Raw genomic sequence first — 24,054 nt, forward strand, 5'->3', positions numbered from 1 at the left:
TCCAAAACCTGACTGTCTCTAAAATTAGAGAGTGGGTAGACACCCCACTAGTTTTGCCAAGACCCTCTAATAAAGCCTTCCCACTAACTTATTTTAGATAAAACACTAAGCCACTACTTCTTACAAACTTGTCTCCTCTAACGGTTCATTGATATCCCTCACGAGCTCTAAGTTATGACCCTCAAAATATCGACCTCGAAATGCAATTAGAGCACCTTGGAGACTCCTCAGTGCGGGGTGGCTGCAAATGATGGATGATCTTCGTGGCTAGAACAAGGGTGTGACTAGGGTTCACTCGCCCATCCAGAGCTAATGGCACTGACGATTCGATGCCAAGATCAATGGTTTCAAAGTTATGTTGTGGTGCACCTATGAACTGAGGCACACTGCGAGTTTTGGCATCGAGTGAGATTGTTGTGTCCAATCCAAACGGAATTTGATCTCTCAAAAATGAGATAGGTTATTTTAGGCCTTAGTATCACTTTCCTGTAGCATTTGACAGTTCATCAGTAGCCCTCACGAGCTTCGAGTTATGACCCTCAAAAGATCGACCTCGAAATGCACTTAGAGCACCTTGGAGACTCCTCGGTACGAGGTGGCCGCAAATGATGGATGGTCTCCATGGCCAGAACAAGGGTGTGACTAGGGTTCGCCCACCCATCCAAAGCTAATGGAACTAATGATTTGATGCCATGATCAGATGTTTCAGAGTTACGTTGCGGTGCACCTATGAACTAAGGCACACTACGAGTTTTGGCATCGAGTGAGATCATTGTGCCGAATCCAAATGGAATGTGATCTCTCAAAAATGAGATAGGTTATTTTAGGCCTCAACATCACTGTCTTGCAGCATTTGACAGTTCATCGATAGCCCTCACGAGCTTTGAGTTATGACCCTCGAAAGATCGACCTCGAAATGCACTTAGAGCACCTTGGGGACTCCTCGATACGGGGTGGCTACAAATGATGGATGGTCTCCGTGGCTAGAAAAAGGGTATGACTAGGGTTCACCCGCCCATCTAGAGCTAATGGCACTGACAATTCGATGCCACGATCAATGGTTTCAAAGTTACGCTGTGGTGCACCTATGAACTGAGGCACACTGCAAGTTTTGGCATCGAGTGAGATCAATGTACTGAATCCAAATGAAATGTGATCTCTTGAAAATGAGATAGGTTATTTTAGGCCTCAAAATCACCATCATGTAACATTTGACAGTTCATCGATAGCCCTCACGAGCTTTGAGTTATGACCCTCGAAAGATTGACCTCGAAATGCACTTAAAGCACCTTGGGGACTCCTCGGTACGGGGTGGCCGCAAATGATGGATGGTCTCTGTGGTCAAAAAAAGGGTGTGATTAGGGTTCACCCACCCATCCGGAGCTAATGGCACTGACAATTCAATGCCACAATCAACGGTTTCAAAGTTACGTTGTGGTGCACCTATGAATTGAGGCACACTGCGAGTTTTGGCATCGAGCGAGATCGCTGTGTCGAATCCAAACGGAATGTGATCTCTCAAAAATGAGATAGGTTATTTTAGACCTCAACATCACCATCCTGTAGCATTTGACAGTTCATCGATAGCCCTCACGAGCTTTGAGTTATGACCCTCGAAAGATCGACCTCGAAATGCACTTAGAGCACCTTGGGGACTCCTCGGTACAAGGTGGCCGCAAATGATGGATGGTCTCTGTGGCCAAAACAAGGGTGTGACTAGGGTACACCCGCCCATTCGGAGCTAATGGAGCTGACCATTTGATGCCACGATTAGCGGTTTCAAAGTTACGCTGTGGTGCACCTATGAACTGAGGCACACTGCGAGTTTTGGCATCGAGCGAGATCGTTGTGCCAAATCCAAATGGAATTTGATCTCTCGAAAATGAGATAGGTTATTTTAGGCCTCAACATCATCGTCTTGTAGCATTTAATAGTTCATCGATAGCCCTCACGAGCTTCGAGTTATGACCCTCGAAAGATCGACCTCGAAATGCACTTAGAGCACCTTAGGGACTCCTCGGTACGGGGTGGCCACAAATGATGGATGGTCTCCATGGCCAAAACAAGGGCGTGACTAGGGTTCACCCGCCCATCCAAAGCTAATGGTGCTGACGATTCGATGCCACGATCGGCAGTTTCAGAGTTACGCTATGGTGCACCTATGAATTGAGGCACACTGCGAGTTTTGGCATCGAGTGAGATCGCTATGCCAAATCCAAACGAAATGTGATCTCTCAAAAATGAGATAGTTTACTTTAGGCCTCAACATCATTGTCCTATAGCATTTAACAGTTCATCGATAGCCCTCACGAGCTCCTAGTTATGACCCTCAAAAGATCGACCTCAAAACACACTTAGAGAACCTTGGGGACTCCTTGGTACGGGGTGGCCACAGACGATAGAGGGTCTCCGTGGTTGGAACAAGGGTGTCACTAGGGTTCACCCACCCACCTGGAGCTAATGGCACTGACGATTCAAACAATTCTAGCCGTTAGGAGTTAGATTTTGAAAAGTTGTCAAGAAAATTGCAAAAGTTGCTAAGCAACTTTTTTCAATTTTTGCGCTAAGAAAAGTTTTATTGCAAATTTGATTGCAAATAGACTCTACAAACTCCTAGGGACCCGAATAATGTTCTAAACATCTAGACTTACCTAAAAAATATGGAATTTACCAAAAATCCACTTTATTGGACCAATTGATGGCCAAGGTTTATAGTTGCACCATGGGCTCTTGTGTCCATTACAAATGTGGATGGTCACAGGGAGATCATTAGATCTATCCCTAGATCGTATTACATCAAGAAAAGAAAAATGATTAGGTGCTTTGCACTAGTGTTCCCTATATTTCATAAAATTTAAACTATAGAGTTTCCTTCCAAAATGCTCATATAGCCGTTACATTCAAGATTTCAATTTTCTAAAGCAATAAGCTAAATTTTAAGTGACTTATTGAATGTTTCAACTTATGAAATGACTTGAGATTATTATGAGACCTTATTAGGACCTATGTAATGACTCACTTACCCTATGAAAACTTAGACATTACTAAAGTTCAAATCTCATGGTCCTTTACAACTTTTTAATATGAAAGTTTTTCAAAACATTATACAATATTATGACTCTTTATGCTTTCAAATGCCATGATTGGTTGCAAAATGGAAGAAATCAAGTATTCTAATTGTTCATCTGTACTTTCTAGATTTTTCTTATTTGATTAGTTTGATAAAAATAGTTTTAATAATCATAATGTCAGCTTTATGTCAAATAAGGAAAAAACCAAATTTGTAATAAGATATCTGCAAGCAAGTATCTTTCATATAGTTATAAATGCTCTTAAAATTGTCCTTATAGCCTTGTATCACATGCAAATATGATTTGCAAGAACTTGTTCAATATCTTCCTCTTATAATTCCTTACAAAGAACCTACCAAAATACAAATTAGAATGTGCAACTAATTTAACCTGTCTTTTTCATTATTACAAAAACCATATATAAAAAAATTTCACATTTTACGTCATAATACATCATAAATCTTAGGAATTCTCCCCAATACCACCTCCCCTAACTCTTCATGATGTACCTACATTCCAATATCATAAAAAAATTAGTAACTTATTGTATTAAAAAAGATAATCATCAGTTCATTGAATCATTATGAAGAAAATAACATAAGAAGTAAATATACCTAGTCGAGTGTTCCAATAGGGTCCTCTCTCTGTTTTAGGGTCTCCAATAGGGCTTCATGATCAACATTAGCAATAGTAAAAATTTCTTTTACTTTTGGCCTTCCTTGATGCTTCAACAACTTTACATTTGTTGTTATAATAAGATGTGAATATATGAGAATTATTTTGTGCTTCTGATAGTCTTCGAATGCAGGAATTCCGTTCCTTCTAAGCATGTATGTCCACAGCCATGTTCCAACGACAACCACTGAACCAATAGGATATGTGAATCCATCATCATCTGTGATTGGTTGTGCAAGCTTTTGTTTACCTCTTACATAACGTGTTAACCAATGACCAGATTTCTCATCATTCCCTTGTGGTGCAACCAATGCAAAGACATGTCCAGGCTGAAGTAGATCTAATAGATGGTTATGCTCAAGTGAACTTTCCATATCATCATTTCTGCTAGAGGATATGATAGACAATGGAGTAAGATAATGTGGAGCCCATGTGTCCACCCACTCACTTGACTCACAGTGATCCCAATCACACTGAAAACAACTAGGACAAAAGCAAGCTAGCTGTCATGTCCAAATGGTCCATGTACTAGAATTAGAGCTCTGGAATGAATGCATTTTTGATGAGTCTCTCACTGTAGCACAATCTAATCTATCAGCTACAGACCCTTTCTTAACCAACCAAAAGAACTTGTGTACCACTGAATCAAGAGTCCCCCCCTATGATAATGCTAAACTACACCAATCAACAATGCTATGAGCATCAAGAAGCTCTGCTATTGAAATCTTCAGTTGCTCCTTGACTAGAGCTCTCTTCACACATGCCCCCGCTCCATCATGTTCCCCTTTTCCATGGCCAGACTAAAAAAAAACTCCAAATATGAGGCACCCCTCTCTCTACGTGCATCCTATAGAACCAATAAAACATGTGAGCATTCTTGAATTGACCTGTATAGTTATCTGACCAAATGATATGTCTATCCATAGCAATTGCATGCTGATGTAAGAAATCAAAATAATTCTTGAAACAATGTTGCACAAACTTTTGAGAGTGAGATCTATCATCACTCATATAAAAATGATACTCTCTAATAATCTTTCGATTATCTTCCGCACTATCAGGGGCATGTCTATATGTTATGTGAACAAAAATAGCAATATGAATAGAGTTGTAATACTAAGATTGTGTCTCATTTTGAGGTTGCAATGTGTAGTTCTCAGCAAAATCAACAACTAATATAATAGTGCCAATGGGAAAAGTCTCCTTGCACATTCTAAATTGTTCATCCAACCACTTAGACCTGTGACTATGTCTTGCATACTTGTAAAAAAGATTTTCCTTGAATTCTGAAATAAAACTAGCCACACTAATATCTTTTCCAACCAATTCACATCTAGAGCTCTCACCTCCACTCTTCAATGTGTATTTCACCGTTTCATATACCTTTTTTTTCACTATTGTCTTTCCAAGATCTTGTTCGCACCCCTCATGGAAACATGTGTCAAACTCGGATAAGCCACCACATTCTGAACACTTCTCATTTAAGCAAGCATTTCTATAAAACAAACAACCATCAACTCTACGACATAAAAGTTGATCTAGCAAGTCTCTTGATGATTTTGGAAGCTCACTAGCACCATAATCCTCCAACATTTCTTTACTATGCAAAGTAGAACGGATGGAGCTTAATAGTTCACAGTGCATAGAAAACTCAACATGATATTTGCAACATGTATTTCGAATTTTGAGTGGCACACAATAAAACGGCTTCAAAGATTCAAAAGCCCTTTGTCATATATGAAGACTTAGATAACTCTCTCTAAATTGTTTGAAAAAAATAGTTTGACTTATCTCCAAATAGTGTTTAGGATGTGGCGTGCGGTCTCTAATGCCAATTCTCTACTTTAACACGTCTTTAGCATTGGGTGATACTCGTGAGTTAGAGTGCCAAAATTGTGTAATTTCTTCCTTCACATCATCAGATAGCTTCTTATCAAAATGTGGAAGTCTCCCACCAAATGCCCATGTTTCATTTTGAAGAGGATCATCAATTTTCTCTTATCGACTAAGTGCTCTTCTCAAAGTAGTACGATTTAGATTCAAATTAGTACAAGTTTGTCTCATATATCTACCCTTTCTCAAATGATGACTTACCAAAGAGGTTGTAATAACCCTTTGAGAAGCTATGTTATCCTTCTCCCTATTATTTTTTCCAATGCTGTTGAGAGCACTGAAAAGATTCTTCACAATAATGGCATTTCTTTCCAACTTTTTATTGACACGAATCTTCAATTTGGAAAGCATAGGTCTCATCTTTTGCATCTTTAATAATTGCAAGAAAAGCTGACATTGCTCTACCACTGTCTTGTTGCTGAAAAACATCTAATATAGTCTTGAAGCCCATAATCGAATGGTTCTTTCTGATTTTTTCCCTTCCAAACTAGTAATAATCATTTCACCAATTTCAATTATCCATTTTGGTGTTTTAGAACCTTCATGTCGATTATAATTAGGAGATATGTAACGTTCTTGTGCATTAGGTTCCTGTGCATTGTCATGTTCGACATGGTCAATTATGCAATGTGGATTATGAATTGGTAGCATTTCATCTTCAAAATTTTCATTCTCTAAATTTTCAATTTCAGCATTATCATTTTCAATAGGTACATTTTCACTCCCCAATTGTACATACTCATTATCTGACTCTATGATTTCACCTTCGACTAATTCATCATCAACTTGACTGATATTTAGCATACCTTGTCTTTTTCTTCAATGTTCCATTTTGTCTCTTTCACTATATGCCGCAATGTTTTCATTAGATATCTTCCTTTTGCGTTTATCCTTTCGACAATTGCTGCTCCCCATTGAGATGAAAAATTCAAACACCTAATTTATATTTTTGAATTTTTTTCCATTGGTTGGGCCCCAACACACACTTTTTTGCAAAACCCATGAAAAAAGAACAGAAAAAGTGATGTTGTCGAGTCTGCAAGGACAGGGATATGTTGGAAACTGGTGCAAGGAAAAATCAAATATCCGATTTCAAATCGAATATACGATCTTATCCAACGAGATTTGGAGGGAAAACATCGTTTGCTATATTAGTATTAATATTAGAATAATAATTTGAGGGAAACTGACTTTGGTTTATTAATATTAATAGATAGTATCAATATTATTATTATACCTATAATAGTATTCGTATTATTAATATAGATATAATAGTATTAATATTTAGTGTTTATTTATATTATTATTACTATTATGCTACAATAGTATTAATATATATATTAATACTATGCCATAATAGTATTAATATATATATATTATTATTATAGCTATAATAGTATTATTATTATTACTATAGATATAATAGTATTAATATTTAGGGTTTATTTATATTATTATTATTATGTTACAATAGTATTAATATATATATTAATATTATGCCATAATATTATTAATATATATATTATTATTATAGCTATAATAGTATTATTATTATTACTATAGATATAATAGTATTAATCTTTAGTGTTTATTTATATTATTATTATGCTACGATATTATTAATAGTATATAAATATGTCATCATTTAATAGGTCAAAGGGGGTCATAGGTCACCCTATGACCCCCTTTGACCTATATGAACGATTCTAATATGTCCCTAGGGGTCTTAGGACCCCTAGGGACACATGTCATCATTTAATTAGTCAAAGGGGGTCATAGGTCAACCTATGACCCCCTTTGACCCATATTAACCATTGTAATATGTCCCTAGGGACATATGTTCTCATTTCATGGGTCAAAGGGGGTCATAGGTCACCCTATCAGCCCCTTTGACCCATATGAACAATTCTAATATGTCCCTTGGCCTAGGACCCCTAGGGACATATGTTGTCATTTAATGAGTCAAAGGGGGTCATCGGACAACCTATGACCCCCTTTCACCCATATATACAATTCTAATATGTCACTAGGGGACCTAGGACCCCTAAGGACATATCTCATCATTTAATGGGTCGTGAGGAGTCATAGGTCAACCTATGACCCCCTTTCACACATATTAACTATTCTAATATGTCCCTAGGGGTCCTAGGAGGACCCCTAGGGACATATGTCATCATTTAATTCATCAAAGGGGGTCATAGGTCAACCTATAACCCCCTTTGATCCATATTAACCATTCTAATATGTCCCTACGAGTCCTAGGACCCCTAGGGACAGATCTCGTCATTTAATGGATCAAAGGGGGTCATAGGTCAACCTATGACCCCCTTTTACCCATATTAACCATTCTAATATGTACCTACGGGTCCTACGATCCCTAGGGACATATGTCATCATTTTATGGGTCAAAAGGGGTCATAGTTCACCCTATGACCCCCTTTGACCCATATGAATGATTCTAATATGTCCCTAGGTGTCCTAGGACCCCTAGGGACATATTTCATCATTTCATGGATCAAAAGGGGTCATAGGTCACCCTTTGACCCATATGAACGATTCTAATATGTCCCTAGGGGTCCTAGGACTCATAGGGACATATCTTGTGATTTAATGGGTCAAATACCTATGACCCCCTTTGACTCATATTAACCATTCTAATATGTCCCTAGGGGTCCTAGGACCCTTAGGGACATATTTCGTCATTTAATGGGTCATGGGAGGTCATAGGTCAATTTATGACCCTCTTTCACACATATTAACCATTCTAATATGTCCCTAGGGGTCCTAGGACCCCTAGAGACATATGTCGTCATTTAATAGGTCAAAGGGGGTAATAGGTCAACCTATGACCCCCTTTCACACATATTAATCATTCTAATGTTTCTAAGGGTCCTAAGACCCCTAGGGACATATGTCGTCATTCAATGGGTCAAAGGGGTTCATAGGTCACCCTTTGACTCCCTTTGACCCATATATACCATTCTAATATGTCCCTAGGGATCCTACGGACATATGTCATCATTTAATGGGTCAAAGTGGGTCATAGGTCACCATATGACCCCCTTTGACCCATATATACCATTCTAATATGTCACTAGGGGTCCTAGAACCCCTAGGGACATATCTTGTCATTTAAAGGGTCGTAGGGGGCCATAGGTCAACCTATGACCCCCTTTCACACATATTAACCATTCTAATATGTCCCTAGGGGTCCTAGGACCCCTAGGGACATAGCTCGTCATTTAATGGAAAAAATGAGGTCATAAGTCATCATTTAATGGGTCAAAAGGGGTCATAAGTCAACCTATGACCCCCTTTCACACATATTAACCATTCTAATACGCCCCTAGGGGTCATAGGACCCCTAAAGACATATGTCATCATTTAATGGGTCAAAGTGGGTCATAGGTCACCCTATGACCCCCTTTGACCAATATTAACCATTCTAGTATGTCCCTAGGGGTCCTAGGACCCCTAGGGACATATCTCGTCATTTAATGGATCGTGAGGGGTCACAGGTCAACCTATGACCCCCTTTCACAAATATTAACCATTCTAATATGTCCCTAGGGGTCCTAGGACCCCTAAAAAAATATGTCGTCATTTAATGTGTCAAATGGGGTCATAGGTCACCCTATGACCCCCTTTTACCCATATATACCATTCTAATATATCCCTAGGGGTCTTAGGACACCTAGGGTCATATGTCATCATTTAATGAGTCATGGGGGGTCATAGGTCACCCTATGACCCCCTTTCACACATATTAACCATTCTAACATGTCCCTAGGTATCCTAAGACCCCTAGGGACATATGTCATCATTTAAAGCGTCAGAGTGGGTCATTGGTCAACTTATGACCCCCTTTGACCCATATTAACCATTCTAATATTTCCCTAGGAGGACCCCTAGGGACATCTCGTCATTTAATGGATCAAGGGGGGTCATAGGTCAACCTATGACCCCCTTTGACCCATATTAACCATTCTAATATGTCCCTAGGGGTCCTACGACCACTAGGGACATATGTCGTCATTTCATGGGTCAAAGGGGGTCATAGGTCACGTTGTGACCCTCTTTGACCCATATGAACGATTCTAATATGTCATCATTTAATGGATCAAAGGGGGTCATAGGTCACCCTATGACCCCCTTTGACCCATATATACCATTCTAATATGTCACTAGGGGTCCTAGGACCCCTAGGGACATATCTCATCATTTAATGGGTCGTGGGAGATCATAGGTCAACCTATGACCCCCTTTCACACATATGAATTATTCTAATATGTCCCTAGGGGTCCTAGGACCCCTAGAGACATATTTCGTCATTTAATGGGTCAAAGGGGGTCATAGGTCACCCTATGACCCCCTTTGACCCATATATACAATTCTAATATGTACCTACGGGTCCTACGACCCCTTTGGACATATGTCATCATTTAATAGTTCGTGGGGGGTCATAGGTCACCTTATGACCCCCTTTCACACTTTCACCATTCTAATGCGTCCCTAGGTGTCCTACGACCCCTAGCAACATATATCGTCATTTAATGTGTCAAACGGGGTCATAGGTCAACCTATGACCCCCTTTGACTCATATTAACCATTCTAATATGGAACCCTAGGGACATATCTTGTCATTTAATGGATCAACTTATGACCCCCTTTGACCCATATTAGCCATTCTAATATGTCTCTAGGGGTCCTTGGACCCCTAGGGACATATGTCATCATTTAATGGGTCAAAAAGTGTCATAGGTCACCTTATGACCCCCTTTGACCCATATGAACAATTTAAAAATGTCCCTAGGGGTCCTAGGACCCCTAAGGACATATTTTATCATTTAATGGGTCAAAGGGGGTCATAGGTCACCCTATGACCCCCTTTGACCCATATATACCATTCTAATATGTCACTAGGGGTCCTAGGACCCCTAGGGACATATCTTGTCATTTAATGGGTCGTGGGGGGTCATAGGTCAACCTATGACCCCCTTTCACACATATTAACCATTCTAATATGTCCCAAGGGGTCCTAGGACCCCTAGGACATAAGTCGTCATTTAATTTATCAAAGGGGGTCATAGGTCAACCTATGACCCCCTTTGATCCATATTAACCATTCTAATATGTCCATAGGGGTCTTAAGACCCCTAGGGACATATTTTGTCATTTAACGGATCAAAGGGGGTCATAGGTCAACCTATGACCCCCGTTGACCCATATTAAGAATTCTAATATGTCCCTAGGGGTTCTATGACCCCTATGGACATATGTCATCATTTCATGGGTCAAAAGGGGTCACAGGTCACCCTATGACCCCCTTTGACCCATATGAACAATTCTAATATGTCCCTAGGTGTCCTAGGACCCTAAGGGACATATGTTGTCATTTCATAGATCAAAAGGGGTCATAGGTCACCCTATGACCCCCTTTCACCCATATGAACGATTCTAATATGTCCCTAGGGAACCTAGGACCCCTAGGAACATATCTCGTGATTTAATGGGTCAAAAGGGGTCATAGGTCACCCTATGACCCCCATTGATCCATATTAACCATTCTAATATGTCCCTAGGGGTTCCTAGGACCCTTGGGGACATATCTCATTATTTAATGGGTCGTGGGGGGTCATAGGTCAACCTATGACCACCTTCCACACATATTAACCATTCTAATATGTCCTTAGGGGTTCTAGGACTGCTAGGAACATATTTTGTCATTTAGTGGGTCCCCTTTGACCCATAAATACCATTCTAATATGTCCCTAGGGGTCCTAAGATCCCTAGGGACATATGTCATCATTTAATAGGTCGTGGGGGGTCATAGGGTCTTTCACACATATTAACTATTCTAATATGTGCCTAGGTGTCCTATGAACCCTAGGGACATATGTCGTCATTTAATGCGTCAAAGGGGGTCATAGGTCAACCTATGACCTCTTTTGACCCATATTAACCATTCTAATATGTCTTTAGGGGTCTTAGGACCCCTAAGGTCATATTTCGTCATTTAATGGATCAAAGGGGGTCATAGGTCAACCTATGACTCCCTTTGATCCATATTAACCATTCTAATATGTCCCTAGGGGTCCTAGGACCCCTAGAGACATATTTCATCATTTCATGGGTCAAAGGAGGTCATAGGTCACCTTATGACCCCCTTTGACCCATATGAACGATTCTAATATGTCCCTAAGGGTGTTAGGACCCCTAGGGACATATGTCATCATTTAATGGGTCAAAGGGGGTCATAAGTCACCCTATGACCCCCTTTGACTTATATATACCATTCTAATATGTCACAAGGGGTCCTAAGACCCCTAGGGACATATCTAGTCATTTAATGGGCCGTGGGGGGTCATAGGTCAACCTATGACCCCCTTTTACACATATTAACCATTCTAATATTTTCCTAGGGGTCCTAGGACCCCTAGGGACACATGTCATCATTTAATTCATCAAAGGGGGCCATAGGTAAACCTATGACCCCCTTTGATCCATATTAACCATTCTAATATGTCCCTATTGGTCCTAGGACCCCTAGGGACATATCTCGTCATTTAAAAGATCAAACAGGGTCATAGGTCAACCTATGACCCCCTTTGATCCATATTAACCATTCAAATATGTCCCTAGGCGTCCTTCGACCCTTAAGGACATATGTCATCATTTCATAGGTCAAACGGGGTTATAGGTCATCCTATAACCCCCTTTGACCCATATGAATGATTCTAATATGTCCCTAGGTGTCCTAGGACCCCTATGGACATATGTCATCATTTCATGGATCAAAGTGGGTGATAGGGTGACCTATGACCCCCTTTGATCCATATGAATGATTCTAATATGTCCGTAGGGGTCCTAGGACCGCTAGGAACATATCTCCTGATTTAATGGGTCAAACGGGGTCATAGGCCACCCTATGAAACCCTTTGACCCATATTAACCATTCTAATATGTCCCTAGGGGTCCTAGGACCCCTAGGGACATATTTCATCATTTAATGGATCGTGGGGGGTCATAGGTTAACCTATGACCCCGTATCACACATATTAACCATTCTAATATGTCCCTAGGGGTCCTAAGACCCCTAGAGACATATGTCATCATTTAATGAGTTAAAGGGGGTCATAGGTCAACCTATGACGACCTTTCACACATATTAACAATTCTAATATGTCCCTAGGGGTCCTAAGACCCCTAGGGACATATGTCATAATTTAATGGGTCAAAGGGGATCATAGGTCACCTTATGACCCCTTTTGACCCATATATACCATTCTAATATGTCCCTAGGGATCCTAGGACACCTAGGGACATATGTCATCATTTAATGCATCGTGTGGGGTCATAGGTCACCTTATGACCTCCTTTCACACATATTAACCATTCTAATATGTCCCTAGGTGTCCTAGGACCCTTAGGGACATATGTCATTATTTAATGCGTCAAAGGGGGTCATAGGTCAACCTATGACTCCCTTTGACCCATATTAACCATTCTAATATGCCCCTAAGGGTCCTAGGTCCCCTAGCGACATATCTCATAATTTAATGGATCAAAAGGGGTCATAGGTCAAGCTATGACCCCCTTTGACCCATATTAACCATTCGAATATGTCCCTAGGAGTCCTAGGACCCTTAGGAACATATGTCATCATTTCATGGGTCAAAGGGGGTCATAGGTCACCCTATGACCCCCTTTGACCTATATGAACGATTCTAATATGTCCCTAGGGGTCCTAGGACCCCTAAGGACATATCTCTTCATTTAATGGGTCGTGGGGGGCCATAGGTCAACCTATGACCCCCTTTCACACATATTAACCATTCTAATATGTCCCTAGGGGTCCTAGGATCCATAAGGACATAGCTTGTCATTTATTGGGTCAAAGGGGGTCATAGGTCATCTTTTAATGGGTCAAAGCGAGTCATAGGTCAACCTATGACCTTCTTTCACACATACTAACCATTCTAATATGCCCCTAGGGATCCTAGGACCCCTAGGGACATATGTCATCATTTAATGGGTCAAAACGGGTCATACTGTGACCCCCTTTGACCCATATTAACTATTCTAATGTCCCTAGGGGTCCTAGGACCCCTATGGACATATCTCATCATTTAATGGGTCATTTGGGGTCATAGGTCAACCTATGAGCCACTTTCACACATATTAAATATTCTAATATGTCCCTAGGGGTCCTAGGACCCCTAGGGACATATGTCCTCATTTAATGGGTCAAAAGGGTCATAGGTCACCCTATGACCCCCTTTGACCCATATATACCATTCTAATATGTCCCTAGGGGTCGTAGGACCCCTAGGGACATATGTCGTCATTTAATGGATCGTGAGGGGTCATAGGTCACCCTATGACCCCTTTTCACACATATTAACCATTCTAATATATCCCTAGGTGTCCTAGGACCCCTAGGGACATATGTCATCATTTAATGCATCAAAGGGGGTCATAGGTCAACCCTATGACCCCCTTTGACCCATATATACCATTCTAATATTTCACTAGGGGTCTTAGGACCCTTAGGGACATATCTCGTCATTTAATGAGTCGTGGAGGTTCATAGGTCAACCTATGACCCGCTTTCACACATATTAACCATTCTAATATGTCCCTAGGGGTCCTAGGACCCCTAGGGACATATGTCGTCATTTAATTCGTCAAAGGGGGTCATAGGTTGACCTATGATCCCGTTTGATCCATATTAACCATTCTAATATGGTCCTAGGGGCCCTAGGACCCTTAGGGACATATCTCGTCATTTAATGGATCAAACGGGTTCATAAGTCAACCTATGACCCCCTTTGACCCATATTAACCATTCTACTATGTCCCTAGGGGTCCTACGACCCCTAGGGACATATGTCGTCATTTCATGGGTCATACCCATATGAATGATTCTAATATGTCCCTAGGTGTCTTAGGACCCCTACGGACATATGTCATCATTTCATGGATTAGAGGGGGTCATAAGTCACCCTATGACCCCCTTTGACTTATATGAATGATTCTAATATGTCCCTAGGGGTCCTTGGACCCCTAGGGACATATCTCGTGATTTAAATGGTCAAAGGGTGTCATAGTTCACCCTATGACCCCCTTCGACCCATATTAACCATTCTAATATGTCCCTAGGGGTCCTAGGACCCCTAGGGACATATTTCATCATTTAATGGGTCGTGGGTGGTCATAGGTCAACCTATGACCCCCTTTCACATATATTAACCATTCTAATATGTCCCTAGGGGTCTTAGGACCCCTAGGGACATATGTCATCATTTAATGGGTCAAAGGGGGTCATAGGTCACCCTATGACCCCTTTTGACCCATATTAACCATTCCAATATGTCAATGGGTCAAAGGGGGTCATAGGTCACCCTATAACCCCCTTTGACACATATTAACCATTCTAATATGTCAGTAGGGGTCCTAGGATCCCTAGGGACATATCTCATTATTTAATGGGTGAAAGAGGGTTATAAGTCAACCTATGACCCCCTTTGACACATATTAACCATTCTAATATGTCCTTAGGGGTCCTAGGACCCCTAGGGACATATGTCATCATTTAATATGTCAAGTGACCTATGACCCCCTTTGACCCATATGAACGATTCTAATATGTCCCTAGGGGTCCTAGGACCCCTAGGGACATATGTCATCATTTAATGGGTCAAAGGTGGTTATAGGTCACCCTATGACCCCTTTTGACCAATATGAACTATTTTAATATTTCTCTAGGGGTCTTGGAATCCTTAGGGACATATGTCATCATTTAATGGGTCAAAAGGGGTCATAGGTCACCCTATGACCCCCTTTGACCCATATTAACTATTGTAATATGTCGCTAGGGATCCTAAGACCCCTAGGGACATATGTCGTCATTTAATGCGTGAAAGGGGGTCAATGGTTGACCTATGACCCCCTTTGACTCATATATATTAATAATATACATATATACATATACGTATACGTATACGTATCCGTATACGTATACGTATACATATACACACACACACACACACACACATATATATATATATATATATTACGTTATTATCTATATATTAATAACATACATATTAATATAATAATATATAATACATATTATATATTTATATATAATATATTACATTATTATACATATATTATATTATTATACATATTAATATAATAATATATAATACATATTATGCTTAATGAAAATAAATCACGTTATTATATACATATGAATAACATACATATTAATATAATAATATATAATACATATTATATATATATATATATATATATATTACGTTATTATATTTAGTAAACATAATAATAATATAAATTGTATTTATAGATTGTAATAAAATTAACATAATATATTATTATATATTAATAGATTATATCTTATATCTTTACATTACGTTATTATATATATATATATATATATATATATATATATATATATATATATATATATATATATATATATATATATATATATATATATATATATATATATATATATATATATATATATATATATATATATATATATATATATATATATATATATATATATACGTCTTTACATAGTAATATAAGTGAAATAATTTATAAATCATAAGCTATAACTTTTAAACGCAATTTTCCCTCCAAAATGGGTTGGGATTTGAAATTTCCCACCCAAATTCTGTCGAAGCATATCGGATATCCGGTTTAAAATTTGATATCCGATTAGGCTTGGTATTTACCAAGTCTACCCAGTCAACCCAAAAGACGTGTTTGAAGAGAGTTTTAGTGATACTTAGACTTCGGGTAGCCGTCTGACAATGTTATTTTGATTGAAATTAAATGAAACAAAAAATGTTTTTTAATATCACTCTCGAGATTCCATCAATATAATTTTTATGAAATTTTGAGTTCGATAAGTATTTATTAGTTAATTATCAATGAAGATTATTGTAAAGTGTTGATTGACATGCTAATTGAAAAATAGCTATAACTTTCAAACGGTATAATATTTTTTAAATCTAAAAGTTGCGTCACATTCTATGCTTCGCCTAGTATAAGAAAAAATAAATTTAAATTAAATTTGGTAAAATTTTCTATTAGTTAAGGTGGTTAGACACGAGACTTTTTTTTTCCAAAATTTTTTTGGTAGAAAATTCATATTTAATTATTTATTTGGAATAAAAATACCGTAAAATATGCATCACATTTGGGCATGAGTTTTCTTTTCATATCTATAATTATATTAAAAAAATATTATCATTTTATTTTGATTAAGGTGGTCAGACATACACCTACTTTTTATTTTTGCCCTCAAATTTTCGTAGTACTGCATTAAAATTAAAACTTTTGACCAATCAATTATTTTTTTCTCTTGATAAGGCCTAGTATTTTAGAAACTACATTCAATTTCCTACAGATTATTTTCTTACAAATTTTTGATATAAAGTCCATAACCGCTTCAAAATTATGTGTCAAGTTGACATAACCCTGATTTTTTGATTTTTCATTGCCACTTAAGGCCATAGTTTGGTACACCATGATCCTGCACATGCCCTGGAGTATCAGTTATTCTATTTGGTGACCTTGCACAACTACCCCCTATTATGGACAAACCGATCTATACATCACATTCAAGTGCTAAGTTGATTTGGGAGCAGTTCACTACAGTTGTTACCTTGTGGACTATCTTCTGACAACAAGGTGAAACTACCACACAAGAAGAATTCCGTCAGCTTTTACACAATATACGAGAAGCAAACCCTACACAACATGATTGAGAACTCCTAATGAGTCATACAAACATCCACTTACGCATAGATGAAAATGAAGAATTTAATAGGTCGATACGTCTACATGCTACAAATGATGTAATGAAGCTAAATAATAAGAGAATGCTAAAATCATTAAATCGTCCAATCGCCACAAGCACAATAATAAATTCTGGATGCAAAGATAAGAGTGAGGTGTATGATGAACAATTACAAAAACATGTACTCCTTTGTATAGGACAACGCGTCATGCTTACAACAAACATTTGGATAGAAGTAGGACTCGTCAATGGAGCAATTGGTGAAATCACAAATATTGTCTACAGAATGGGCACCAAGCCACCAGACATACCCATGTATGTCGTTATACATTTTGAAAACTACAATGGACCACCATGGAATCAAAATAAACCAGAATGTGTTCCAATAGTGCCAATCACATTAGACAGTCGAAGACAACTGTAGTGCCTGCCCCTAGTTCTCATTTCTGTAATTTTTGTCGAACTCTTTTAGGCTAATTTTATGTTTAATGATTAGTAGTATTGTTTGGTGATTATCAGATATTGTCTTAGATTCAGTTGATTTTTACTCTATATTTCATATATGCATGATGATTATACAATGTTTTCAAATATTGATGGTTTATTATCACATGTGTTTTCTTATGGATACTTACCCCATACTTGCATGTGTATGGTGTGCGTGTTTATTTTATTTATGTATGGTGTTTCTGATGTGGTTAAGGAAGGGAGTCGTAGTCACCTGCTAGTCGGGATCTACACGATGCACCACTTCCTACCATTCCCTGTTTAGCTTAGAATATTGTGTGTGTACATGCGTGGATTTTATGCAGGTTGTAGGTACCGGGTATTGACTTCCCTGAATTGCCAAGATGAGCGTACCCTATCGCATTATCTCAATGGTAAGAGAGGGGAGATAAATTCTTAAGTCCAAATCCCATACCTTAAAGCCATTTGTCCTAATTGAAAATTAGGACAAGTATCTGAGTCAGTACCCTCTGAATGCATCGAATGACATTAATTCGTGATCATAACCCTTTTGTTTGATTTGGTATGTGTTTTTCTATAATGGGTTTTCGTATTTTACTTTATGAGTCCTTCGTGTATTTTCTATTAATTAAGTCTAATTAAAAGATTAATTAATGATTTAATTTAATGAAAAATTATTATGATATTTGAATATTTAATTATATTTAATTAATTGAGAAATTAATTAAATAAACAAGAATTAAATTTGAAGATAAAGTTATAAGTTTAAATTTAGAATGTGATAATATTTATTTAATTTAATAATAATATATTTAGAGTTCATTTTTAAATAAATGCTAAATATTATTGTTATTTACGTTAATAAATATTTTATCGATTAGAGTTCTAAAAATAAATTTAGAGTGAAAAGATATTAAATTATTAAAAAGATTTTAGTTCACATGATATCGGCATGAATTGAAAATAGAAGAAAATTAATTAGAAGATAAAATAAGAATAATAATGTTATTTAATTTCATAAAGTGCACATGGGATTAAAAGTAATAAAGATTAAAAATAGAAGTCAAGTGAAAATTAAATAAGGCTATTTAATAATTCTCTAGACGTGCATGAAAGGATAAAAGAAAGATTAATAAAAAAGCTAATTTTAGAGTTGAGTCTTGTTAGTACAGAGTTCTCTAGGGTGAACTCACAATTAGTTCCCCGATCTAAGGAGAGAGAACCCTTTTATTATCAATTGAAGGTTCATTTTTTAAGGACCGCAGATATTGGACACGAGTTCTGGGAACGAAATTTGGAGACGAGTTTTAGAGAAGATTTTGGAGACGAATTTTGGAAGCGAACCTTCTCACAATTCTTGGTTGATTGTGTGTTGGCATCATGTTGAGGTAGGATCTTGTGTTGTGACTATTGACTGAATTATGCAATTTGATATTCCTGTCTACTTCGTGATTGTAAGAACTTGTCTTCTTGAATGTGTCAATTATTTGTTCTGGATCTTTTGCTATTCGATTTTACCTATATATCTAGATTGAAACACTATTTAGAAAACCTCATTCAACAATTGAAAGAAACTAGAATTAAAACGGGTTATGGGTTTGAATTAAAAAAGAATTTGAAAAATTTAAATTTGGAAATAGTTTTGATTTTGGAAATGAAAATCTTAGATTGAAAATTCGATTGGTTCAACTTAATATTTCTATCGGATTAAAATAGCAATCATTAAATTTTAAAAAAAAAAAAAAAATAATAATAATAATAATAAATTTATTTGAAATATTGTTATTGGAAATCTTAAATAAACAAAATAAAGTATTTAAATTGTGGAGGAAAGTTTTATTTAAATTGAAAATAAAATTTTAAAATTAAATAAATAAATAAATATATATATATCATTGGGAAAAACATTTTTAAAAAAGTTTTTAATTTAAAATAATATATATAATGTAACACAAAAATAAAACTTACCACTCTTATTTTTATTGCCGACGACATGTACGGGTACCTCTGCATTGTCGCAGGGTACTGATCGCACGACTTTATGTAAGGCCTGCGATTTAATACAATCTCATTTGCTTTATATGTACTCTTTCATTAATTCGGTAATGTTTGAAATGTTTAAGAGAGTTTACTTAAGTATTAATTATTAATAGAGTTAATAAAAAGTTTATTATTATAATGATTTTATTAATAGTTTTATTTATTAAATATTAATTCAATTAAGATTAAATTGTAATAAAGTTTGTAAGTATTAATGTTAGTAAATTTAAGTTATTTTAAAATATTAAATATATTTAATTATATTTATTTGAAATTATTAATTTAATAATAGTTTTGTTAAAATTTAATAAATTGATAGTTATGAGATATTAAGATGAGTGTTTAACCAGTTAAATTAATAATTAATTTAATTAAAATTAATCTAATTAAAGTTAATTAATAATGGATATTGTTTAATAAAATTGTAGAATTATATTATTGATTTAGATTAGATTGGAATTTCTTATAAAAGAAAATAATCAATAGTTATTATTTTAATAAATAAAGTAAATAATTATTCTTTGATTATTTGTAAAAGAATTGATTTAAAACATGATGGGAGGATAATTCTAGTGAATGGACCAACCTGTAGGGTTATCAAAAATCCTTTACTTGAAACATACCTTGAAAACGAAAATTGAAATTCTAATGATTAACTCAACTGCGTGTTTTGAAACCCAAACTACAAGACTATTATGTTTCTTTGTATTATTTGTTTATGCTATCTATGTTTTGGTTTTTTTTTTTGGGTTGTTTAGATATTGACCAGAGGCTCGGGGATTATGCAATTGTGATGATATGATGATTTGTTCTCAATCTTTTTTACCTGACCTTGGTAATGTGATGCTCTGCTCTATGATGAGATGTATTTACTGTTGTTATTGCTTTCCAGTTTCCTTGTGTGAAGCTGAGGTGTATGTATATGAGATACCTGACTTAACCATTTTCGAGTCTCGATCAGTTATATTTGATAACCATTTTCGAGTCATCGATTAGTTATACTTGGGTTGCTTTCCAGTTGCTTTGAGAGGACTGATGTGTTTTGAGTGATTTGTTCTTGATGATGTCATGTTTTGACATGTTTTGACTTGACCATTTTGGAGTCTTCAATCAATATTGTGTTTTATTATTGGGATACTTTCTGGTTGCTCATTGGAGAACCATTGGATATTGTGACTTATCATTGATGCCTTCAGTTGCTGATAGAGAACTGTTGTGATCATTATGATTATGATTTGATGCTTTCCAGTTTCTCGTGGAGAATTGATGTGATTATTGTGGCTTATCTTTTGATGCTTTCCAGTCGCTTGTATAGGGCTGAGGCGATTTTGTGATTTGTGATTTCATGAGCCTAGGGTAGGTTATCTATGTGTAGTGTTGGGAAGTGGCTTGCAATGGGGGCCGAGGCCCTAAGTGGCTGCCAGGGTAACTCATTGTAAGTTATTTTAATAAGTGATAGCATTTACACTAAATGAGAGTAAAATGAACCTAGCAAGATTAATTGTATGTTCTCTCCCATGCCTTGAGTGTTAGTATAGACTAGGATGGGGTAGAGAGAATGCTTGGTTACAACCTTGCATTCCGTAGTATGCCTCGTCAATATGAGAGGATACTAGTGGCCGTAAGGATCACTAGGGACCCTAGATTCCTAAGGTATTGCTCGGGTAACTTCTACGTGACTTTTGCGATGACACTTGCCTGCTTGCATAGTAGATTCCTACGTGTCTTTGTGGTGCCTCTGGGTCTAGATGTCGATCTATGTGTTGGAACCTTTGAGTTAGTATACTTTTAGGATTTCCTAGACTTAGAGAGTACTTGTGATTATGTGATTTGATATCCTGTTTGAGACTTGAGACTATCTCCTCAGCGCAGTGGGAGTGGACCGTTTAGGTTCCATGCGGTCGGGTGGTAGTGCTTTTCACTCTTACCATTTGAGATCCTTCCGTAGTCACCGTGGCTGGAGCTTCTTGGGATGCTTGTTTATCATGATTAGGTGATGTTATTTACTGTTGTATTTCCTTATATTGATGATTGGCATGTTAGATTTCTTTATGCATATGTTGTAGCATGTTTAGGTGTGACATCCCTATTATGATAGTACCGATGATCTCTTCGATGACTTGGGATTTTACGTGTGGGGGATGGCTAGGGCCCACGATGGTCTAATGATGCTATTGATGGTTGGGAGGAACCACACACTTAGATTAGTTGTGTTTTATGATAGATGGATAGTTGTATTTCATGTTGGATGTTTATATCTTTTATGATGGATGGATGTATCATGTATGGTATATGGTTTCATTTATTTTACTATACTTTGTATCATGGATTCTTGGAGGATGATGTATCTTTATTTCTACTTATGTATATTCTTTTAGCCTTTCATACCCTGTGACATGTACAATGGATGATTGAGCATTCCAAATTAATTTGCCAAGAGGCATTCAGAACAAATGTATATTAAATGGACATTGAACTTTCTTATTATTCTTTCATGTGGATGTGGTAGTTGTTAGATTTAGAATTAATTAAATTTAAATGTGACTCAACGTCATGGGATCCTTAAGGAATGTAACCTATTATGTATGTTTACAGTTGATTGTATGTTATTGCTTCCGCTACTATGTGATTGATGTGTATGATTTATCCTTCTTGATTTTTAAAAAGAAAAAAAATGTTTGACAAACTTAGTAAAACTTTAGGTTAATTCTTTTGGATCCCTTGGCGGGGTGTTACATCAACTACCACACACCATGTCATGGGCTATCACTATACACAAATCCCAAGGACTCATGCTACAAAAAGTAACGGTTGATATTGGTGGAATTGAGAGGCAAGGACTCACTTTTACAGCTAGATCTAGAGTAAAAACAATGGATAGTCTCCATATCCGACCAACCTTCACTTTTGAAAGGTACTCAAAAATGAAAAGCAATCCATATACCATTATATGCAAGAAGGAGGAGGACCGCCTATATCAAATGGCTCTTCAAACAAAGCATTTGTATTCTGAAAGTCTATCGGCGTAATCCCTTGCACCATCAAAGTTGCAAGTGCTAGTATTTAAATGCATTTCAAATACAGGGTACACGTATTTTAAATGGGTGGGAGTTTGATCTGTATTTAATTGGTCTGATCAATTATTATATTGAATTAATAAAATAAAAAATTACTTGCTCTTATCAATTTTTATAAAAATATTACAGTCAATTTTTTATGATATTTAATTATTCAATTCATTACATTACATCATATGTGTATGTGTATGTGTATGTGTATGTGTATGTGTATATATATATATATATATATATATATATATATATATATATATATATATATATATATATATATATATATATATATATATATATATATATGAGAGTGATTTTACTTTAGTGTTTATTTTATTTATTAGTTAATGTTGTTAAGGCAAGAAACTATAGTTATGGAGAAATTTTTAGAATTAATCTGAGATCATAAATTTAAATTATTTTTTCGTATTCATTAGTACTATTTTTGTAGCGCCTTGCCAAGGGATCCAAAAGAAGTTAACCTAAAGTTTTACTAAGTTTGTCAAACATTTTTTTTTAAAGTTAAAGATAATAACTTAACAATACAACTTATAACATAGCGGAAGCAATTAACATTCACATAAACACATACCATAGAACATATTACAATTCTTAAGGGTCCCATGACGTTGAATCAATTTTAAGTTTAATTAATAATAAATCTAATATATAATAAATCCACATCAAATAATAATATATCAATATGAATCCATTTAAATAATATACAATTATATATGATGCCACTTGGCAATAAACAAAATGCACAATCATCCATTATATAGATCACAGGGTATGAAAGGCCGAAAAATATACATCATGAAATAAATTACATCATCTTGTAAGATCTATGAAATCAAATACAATACACGAAGTATAACCATCCATCATAGAAATATAAGAATAAATAGGAAGGAACATTTGCACAAACACATCCAACAACAACATTTGATGGTCGAATCTCAATGGTATAAAAGAAAGCACTACCACCCGACCTCGT

Source organism: Cupressus sempervirens, chromosome 3 (assembly GCF_028749045.1).
Source record: "Cupressus sempervirens isolate cs-2001-9-10 chromosome 3, ASM2874904v1, whole genome shotgun sequence".
In the NCBI taxonomy this organism is placed as follows: domain Eukaryota; kingdom Viridiplantae; phylum Streptophyta; class Pinopsida; order Cupressales; family Cupressaceae; genus Cupressus; species Cupressus sempervirens.